The sequence below is a fragment of the Macaca fascicularis genome, chromosome 18 (assembly GCF_037993035.2).
Source record: "Macaca fascicularis isolate 582-1 chromosome 18, T2T-MFA8v1.1".
Lineage (NCBI taxonomy): Eukaryota > Metazoa > Chordata > Mammalia > Primates > Cercopithecidae > Macaca > Macaca fascicularis.
The window spans coordinates 60,795,535-60,804,802 of NC_088392.1; the positions used below are offsets into that span (position 1 = coordinate 60,795,535).

The 9,268-nt window shown below is 39.7% G+C and overlaps 1 pseudogene; it reads right to left on the reverse strand.

Annotated features, from left to right (window-relative positions):
- Nucleotides 1–6,016: 6,016 nt before the first annotated feature.
- On the reverse strand, nt 6,017–6,712 carry LOC102132995 (N-alpha-acetyltransferase 40 pseudogene; annotated as a pseudogene).
- Between the last annotated feature and the right edge of the window lie 2,556 nt (nt 6,713–9,268).

Sequence of the window (9,268 nt, forward strand, 5' to 3'; positions counted from 1 at the left end):
AATTTACAGACATGAACAAGTTAGTGATTGCCAATGGTTAAGATAAGGGGTCATTGTGTTTATATAAAGGCAATAGGACGGATGACTGTCCTCACACCTGTAATATCAGCATTTTGGGAGACCAAGGGAGAAGCATTGCTTGAGTCCAGCTGGGCAACATAGAAAGACTTCATCTCTACAAAAAATTTAAAAAATTAGCTAGCATGGCAGCACACAAGCAAGTAGTTCCAACTACTCTGGATGCTGAGGTGGGAGGATTGCTTGAGCCCACATTGTTGAGGTTGCAGTGAGCTATGATTGTGCCACCGCACTTCAGCCTGAGTGACAGAGCAACACTCTTGTCTACCTCTCAAAAATGAAGAAAAAGAATTTGGATTATAAGTGAAAAGGATTTGATTTCCCTAAAATAAATAAAATCAGTTTTAAATAAAAAGTATTTACCATACAACTCAAGATTAGTACAAATACAATTTTATAGATTTTCTAAAAATTTTTAATATGAGTATTATTAGAAGTAGTTTAGTTTACTCTTTAATAAGCTAAATTCCTAACATTGTTAATGGTAATAGATTTTCTTAATTTGGTTACAATGAATAATTCTTTGCAACACATTCTTTCAATGATCACCATTCATGAAAATGTGTAATTGATTATGTACTATTTATACTTTGTGTAATTGATTATGTATTATATATACTTCGCTGGAGAGGAGTTGATCACAGCCCCAGTGTTCTTTTATATCACTCTTAAGTTTATAACTAAACTTTCAGAAGAGTTATCAAAATAAAGTGACAGATCCAAAGCAACCATTTGATATTTGGTAGAGGAATTCGGTAATATTAAAAATGCGAATATATATGGTTCTTCTCTTTCTCCTTTAGGGTTTAAAACACTTTGGTTTTTTTTGTATTTTTTAGTTTATTAAAGCAAGTCTATATAATAGTTCTGTTTTATTTACTAATATTACAGATGAAAAACATTACTGTTTTTTTCTAAGTATAGATGTATGAAAGAAGGATGTTGCTATTTCATGAAGTTTCCTATTAGCTTAGTGCTAGTTTTTAGTGTTAGCTAATTTTTAGTTATTGTTAACAAAGGTTAGAGTGTTTTTATAGTTTGCAAAAGCACGTAACTAACAGCTAATTGAATAAAAATGGCTGATGCTCCATGAGCATACATGATTAAAACGCATAGTAACCCACTGATGGACAGACATGGGAGACAGCTGGTTTTATAATTATGTCTTAAAAAGACCTTGTGCACAAACATAGTTAAGACTCCACCACCACACCCCCCCAAAAAAAAAAACAGAAAAGAAAAATTAAAAAAAACTAATGGGGAATACTAAATGGGAGAAGTGAAGAAGCAATTTTCTCACATGTTTTAAAGAAGCAAAATCTATTTCATTTTTGTTTCAAAGCAGTTTTCACAAAAGAAAAACAAAATTGCCATTTGACAGAAAGGATTTACATAAAAGAATATTATTGACATCCGCATAGGGCAAAGCAAAATGAAAGTACTTCGGTTACAAGGCAAAGCAAATGAAAATGCTTTGGCTGCAACCAGAGTTTATTTGGTCATCATGAAAAAAATTGTCTTTGGCAAAAATCATCATGGTGGTATGGGATCAAATGTGTATTTAAAGATGGCTGTTTTATATATGAAAGTGCTATAGTAATTTTCTAGTTAAGAATATTGAACAGAGAACATTAAGCATACTAATGGTTATTTTTTCAAATGTTAATATTAATAAAAATTTATTACAAGCCAATGGAGAAAATAACAAACTTTGAAGAAGAAAACAGATATAAGCATATAGTTTATAAAGTAGAATGCATCAAACATATAAAAATTTATGTTAAAAACATATTTTAACTTGAAGGGTATTTCTTTTATATGTATATATTATTATTATACTATAAGTTCTAGGGTACACGTGCACAATGTGCAGGTTTGTTACATATGTATACATGTGCCATGTTGTTGTGCTGCACCCATTAACTCGTCATTTACATTAGGTATATCTCCTAATGCCATCCCTCCCCACGCCCCACTCCCCATGATAGGCCCCAGTGTGTGATGTTCCCCTCCTGTGTCCAAGTGATCTCATTGTTCAATTCCCACCTATGAGTGAGAACATGCGGTGTTTGGTTTTCTGTTCTTGTGATAGTTTGCTGAGAATGATGGTTTCCAGCTGCATTCATGTCCCTACAAAGGACACAAACTCATCCTTTTTTATGGCTGCATAGTACATGGTGTATATGTGCCACATTTTCTTAATCCAGTCTGTCACTGATGGACATTTGGGTTGATTCCAAGTCTTTGCTATTGTGAATACTGCCGCAATGAACATACGTGTGCATGTGTCTTTATAGCAGCATGATTTATAATCCTTTGGGTATATACCCAGTAATGGGATGGCTGGGTAAAATGGTATTTCTAGTTCTAGATCCTTGAGGAATTGCCACGCTATTTTCCACAATGGTTGAACTAGTTTACAGACCCACCAACAGTGTAAAAGTGTTCCTATTTCTCCACATCATCTCCAGTACCTGTTGTTTCCTGATATTTTTAATGATTGCCATTCTAACTGGTGTGAGATGGTATCTCATTGTAGTTCTGATTTACATTTCTCTGATGGCGAGTGATGATGAGCATTTTTTCATGTATCTGTTGGCTGAGCATACTAATTGTTAAAAACAGAATAGAGTAATATTTGTATACATATTTGGTAACATATTCTTATTATAAATGTTTAAATTCATTTAAATGATCAGCTTCTCTTTTCTATGTTTAAGTTTATATGTTTAATAATTATAAATTATTAAACATGTTCTCTTTGATGTCCCCTTTCCATGGTCTCTATTCCTAAATTTTTTTTTTTTTTGTTGTTGAGACAGAGTCTCGCTCTGCCGCCCAGGCTGGAGTGCAGTGGCCGGATCTCAGCTCACTGCAAGCTCCGCCTCCCGGGTTCACGCCATTCTCCTGCCTCAGCCTCCCGAGTAGCTGGGACTATAGGCACCCGCCACCTCGCCCGGCTAGTTTTTTGTATTTTTAAAGTAGAGACGGGGTTTCACCATGTCAGCCAGGATGGTCTCGATCTCCTGACCTCGTGATCCGCCCGTCTCGGCCTCCCAAAGTGCTGGGATTACAGGCTTGAGCCACCGCGCCCGGCCCCCTAAATTTTTAATATAATATTTTTTTCCAAGATGGAGTCTATTCCGAAATTTTATCATGAAGTGCTGTTTTAAATAATTATAGCACCATCAAACAAGAAAATACAAGAGTTTTTAACTAAAGATTCATTATTTTATTATTTTTCTATAAAGTTTTATTCCTTTTATTAGTCATAATAATTTAAATATTATAAAACTTTTTAAAATCTTCCTCATTTTCAAATAATACCCTTTGCAGAATTCCTATTTTACTTTTGGTTTTTAAATATCAGCAATTCACTTTCAATGTTCAAGTTTTGCATATATATATTTTATATATATATATATATATTTTTTTTAACAAAGTGTCTTTGATTTGTGACATACGAATACAACCAATGCAAAAAGAGATCACTTTTTCCCTTTGATTCCAGTGATAACTGCTAAAGAAAAAAAAAATATATATATATATATCAAGAAGGAGTTTATCTTCCGAATTTCCTCTTAAAAAAAAAGGATTAAAAAGAACCATTCACATGTCCTATATATACTTGACACCAACAAAAATAACCTGAAATAGGGTGGATATAACTAACATTTTTAAAAAAAAAAATCTTAACATGCTCTAAACAAATAAAAAAACAAAAAGCCTGGTACAAGAGGCCTGTTATGTTTCTTTGTTTTTTGTTGTTGTTGTTGCTGTTGTTTGTTTTTTTTTTTTTTGAGATGGAGTCTCGCTCTGTCACCTAGGCTGCAGTGCAATGGCGTGATCTTAGCTCACCGCAACTTCTGCCACCCGGGTTCAAGCGAGTCTCCTGCCTCAGCCTCCCGAGTAGCTGGGATTACAGGCCACAACCACGCCCGGCTAGTTTTTGTATTTTTAGTAGAGATGGGGTTTCACCATGTTGACCAGGCTGGTCTTGAACTCCCGACCTCAGGTGACCCCGCCTGCCTCAGCCTCCCAACGTGCTGGGATTACAGGTGTAAGCCACCGCGCCCAGCCATGCCTGCTATGTTTCTCAAAATCAAGACCTGTGGGAAGTGGAGAAAGACAGATGTTTTGGAAATGAATGGGCTCAACACCAACGAGAGTGATTACAAGTCTCAGACAGTGCCTCTCCCACCCTAGTCCCGACCAAACCCCTCCAGCAATGTCATCTCTCCCTGGGATGAAACCCACCAGGAGCCAGCAGGGTGACGCAGAGGCAGACTTATTCCAGTGTAAAACCGCAAGGCCCTCTCTAAGGAGTACCCAGTCCCACTGCTGCCCATCAAGAGCAGTGCAGAGTGCTCAACAGAGGGGCCAGGCTGGGTGAGGGAGGCCCTGTGTACACAGGCTCCTGCACAAGTAGGAATCCAGGTGAGAAGCAAGGACCGCTCTGGGGAGATCTGCCAGGACAGACTGCCAGAGTTGGGCAGAGGGTGGGATGTGAGCAGATGCTGAGGTCAGAGGGACCGACAGACCTCTGTGAGAGCTACTTCACGAAGGCTGGAACCTTCACGATACTCCCCAAAGCAGAGCTCAGGGAGATCCACAGGGAGCTGTTTGGTGCTTTTTCCTTGATAAGGATTTGGTTTTTCTTTCCCTGGAAGAGGAACAAGGCCTAGAGATCAGGATGAGCATTAGTTCTGAGCCTGCCTTTCTATCCTATAAGAGAAGAGGAAGGCTTTCTCCTTCCCCTGCTCCAGCCTGTTACCACAGGGTGACACCAGAGAGAAAAGCAGCTGTTTTGGCCACTGAGAGGCATTCCTGCTGCAGCCTGAGCTATGGCCCGGCTGGGCCATGGCAGTGGCACTAGTGCCTCACTGAGGCAGTGAGGGGCAAAGCTGAGGAGTGCAGGCAGAGGGGCCTGCTGCTGGCTGGGAGCTCTCTGAAGAGGTAGGGTGGCTGCGGGGAGGGGTGCCCTACCCTTAGAGAGCTATCAGCACCAAGAGATGAGAAGAAATGGCAGTTAACTATACAAGAAACGAGAAGTCCTTCTGGGGAAGATGAAGGGCTCCCTGATGTTATTCTCCCCTTGAGACTAAGAGCAGAGGTATTTGGGGTAGAGGTGAGAGGCAGAGGAGAAAGAATGGTGAGGGCGGGCAGACAAGAACGAGCAGAACCTCTGGCTTTCTTCTATGAATCAAAAGCTCAAGTTACGGCCATGAGACCAGGAAGTTAAGCTTAGAATGCAACAACATCCCAGGAGCCTAGAGAAGCAATCATTCCCATGGTGGGTTCCACAGAACACCTCATTCCGGGGCCTTTCAGCCTTTCTCTCACTGACAGTGATGGAGAGAGGCAGTCTTCCTCCCAGAGTCAGCTGGTCTCAACATGAGCCCACTCCACGAATCCATAAAAACAGCTTGAAAGAGCTTTCTTCACTACCCTGCATCTTGGCACAAAAGACCTTCCCACAGTCTCCATAAGAGCATTCCATCTGCGAAAGTGTGAGTCTCTCTGAAGCCCCCTTCTTTGCCCAGATCTTACACCCAGTGTGTTCCTCTTTGGGGATCAGCGAACCCCAGACCCAGGACTCCAGAACTTTCATAAAGGTGGGCATAAACATTCCATTTGTCCAAGTGTATGTGTCAGGGGAGGGGAGGTTGCCAGGACTCTAGGAGCTGCAGACGTGGGAGAACCTCCACTGCAGGCCCCAGGAGCCAAGTGAGGAGGCAGCCACTGTGGAGGATGAGCTTCACTGCCAGGCCCCACCCACTCTTCCCTCCCTCTTTCTTTCCCTCCTAGCACTCTGGTCTCCTAGGAGAGGAGGAGCAGCTCATACCACTTCTCCCCAGGGTTCTGTGCTCTCAGGGTGCACCTGGCACGTGCAGGGCTGGGGAGGCCACAGCTCTGAGGACACCTGACAACGGGTGAGACCAGGAAAGAGGAAAGGCCTTAGGAGAGAGCACTGTGACTTGAAAGTGGCTCTGAGAGTTCAGTGGCAGCAGCCACCGCAGTGCCTACCCGCGTGGGAGTGCTGGCTGTCCCCAAACTTGGTCCTCCGGCTCAGGATCTCCTAGGAGCAATCCTCCCCACAGCAACCGGATATCCTGGGGGAAGAGTCATCAATTTCAAACGGCAGCGCTTCTCTGAAGAACGGGTAGGCGCCATGATGGTATTTGAATACTGTTAGCATAACCTCCTTCATCTGTGTGCTGTTGGCCATGAGCTGCAGGGTCTGCATGAGGAACTTCCCCAGGCCTTTCCGCCGCACCTTGCTTTCCAACTGCACTTCACAGATGGTTTGCATATTCGTTTTGGTCAGGTCGAAGGCCCAATCCAAGGTGGCTGGCTCCGGTCCAGACACTCGCTTACATTCAATGGAGACATTCAACCCGTTTCTGTCGTGTTTCTTGAACACTGGGAAAGCCTCCAGAGGGTCTCCGAGCCTGTTGGCAGCATCCACAGCATCCATGGCTGCTCGCTCCTCCAGTCGCTTCTGCTGCTTCTCCTTGGCTTGGCTTGACTTTCTCCCCAGAGCGGCGGAGGCGGCGACCCTCAACTCCTTCCCACGCTGGCCGGCAGGGGGGCGGCAACGGCGGCGGCGGCCGAGCGGCGGGCTGCATGTATGTTTTTAAAATACCATTATATTTTGCTAAGCAATCTCTAAACACACATATAGAAAACTAATTTATGTGTTCTGTGAAATTATCCCCCAAAACGACAGTACAAGATGTTAATACTTAATTGGGTCAGGATTATCTCTACCAAATTATCGATGTGCGTGGATGAACGCCAATACACTATTTTTATAAATTTATAAGAATGAAAATTGTATAAAATGTATAATAATAACAAGTTTTATTTTTCTTCTTGTTTAGACCCTTCATTGCCCTAACAAACACAGTATTTTGTATGCCTCTAGGTCTGTCCCTGCCTTTTATTTGGACAGCACTCATTGTCACCGAAATGTCCTTCATCATCTTTAAACCAATTCCCAAAGAACATCAATTGTCATTTTTCTCTCAAGTTCCAGGAAAAGTGAAGGAAATTAGACTAGACTCTCAGCAGGGGAGTACATCATTTTTCAGCTGGTTCATACCAATCTCTTGCCAAATCTTTCACCCAGCTTTCATATGTACACAGAACCTAGTTTAATAGAAGAAATGATACAAACAATGAGGTGAAATGCTATTTATAAAATAGTCTTCTATTCACTGTCTAGAAAATAGAGCTCCAATTGGAAGTTTAAAAACGGGGTATTACCTCTGCTGCTTACATTGCTGAACAATAATAAGTTTTTATACTGGAAGATAAGTCCAGAACAACTGAGAATCAATCACTCTTTCTATATAAAACGTTTAAAGAGCAAAATGTGCAGAAGATACAGGGAGAAATTAAGCCTGATTATATCCTCTGAAATGAAAAGGGGAAAATGTTCTTAATCCTAAACAAAGAGAGTATGTGGTCAGATAAGTTTAACTGCTGCCGAAAACAATTTAATCAGCCATTCTTTCTAAGATGTCTGTATGACTTCTGAGAAACAGAGTACTTTTGAACAAAGATGAAATCGCCTCCACTGTGAGTGGTACCAGCTAGTCATATCCTGATGTGTCATAGAGGACAGACAGGGACTTAAACCCAATACAAAAGGAAGAACATGAAGAAAAAAAAATAAAGGAAGCATTGATGATCAAACAGTTAATTGTTCACAGCAGCGATTATTTTTAAAAATCCCCTTCTACATCTAAGCAATAGAATGACCCCGAACAATATGCAACAAAACACTGCAGAAAATTGTTTACCTTGAAACAAAAACGAAGATCATTCATTTCAAAGCAAAACTGCAGTGCACAGCATTCTATGGTAAAACTCAAATAACCATGTAAGCATTAAAGAACAATTCCTTTGTACAATAGAAGGGGAAAATATTAGCTAGAGAGTTCTACTTCTGGCCTACTAAGTCTAAGCATGTATTAAAGGCAGGAGAACTCTGAGGAAAGAAAAATTAAAAAGCAGAGACCAGCAATATTTGACAAGAGCTAAATTCTTTAATCCAGTACCTGTAAGATCCCATTTAGATTTCCACATGAGACATAAACAGCCATGGAAATAGTTTTCAAAAATCATTAGGTCTACAAAATGTATGTACAGCTAGCAAAATTTGCATTAACCAAGTTCACATGTAACAATTCACATTTATTCGTTCATCCTGCCTAACCAATTCTAACTTTTGTAGTTTCCCTCAGAGTGAAAGAACATTCAAATATAGTTTACATACCTGTGCACAAGAAATTAAGAATGTCTTGCTAGGTTAGTGCACACAAAATATTAAAAGTACATTATGTACTTTTAACATATAAGTATATACATGTATATATAAGTACATACATGTATATACATGTATATACAAATGTGCCCATGTATCTACCAACTAATGTATCAGAATTTGTATTTAAATGCAGTGTGAAATATTGCATACATATACAAAATATGTATAACTATGTCTATATATGGTTACATATGAATATGTATTAATTTGTATGTGTGTGCAGTCAGTATGAGTATTTGTGTATACAGTTATGAATCTATTTATATCTATCTGTGTATCTATGTATCTATCTATCCATCATCTATCTATCTATCATCTATGGAGAGAGGAGTCCATGCCCACTGAATAAGACAAATATGTTTGCTTCTTTAGGTAATACGTTCATCACAATTCTATGTAGACACTGAGGTTGTCATCATGGCATCATAAACATTTAATTAATTGATGACTTGCAGCTACAGATGTTTATTCCCCTGCTTCCTGATTGATTATAGATTGTAAAGTGTGCTTTATTTATGGGTGAGCTCTTCAAACATGAGACAATGAAAAATTCTGAGACAAATTAGAAATAAAAATAATAAAACAGCATTTTTTAACTAGCCTCAGTTAATTTTTATGGATCAATTTTCCTTCTCACTCCACTGTAAACAGATACGGATATCTCCATGAAGAAAAGTAACCTTTATCCAGATAGATAGTTATCTGTTACCTTGAGAGGTAATAAGGTCAATTTCATTTATGCCAAAAATTGTAATTTAAAATTATGTAAGTGGAAAGGAAATAAAGTGATGAGTATAATCTCAAAGGAATTATATAGCAATAAAAATAAACTAACTGTTGATGGATAAGGCAAAA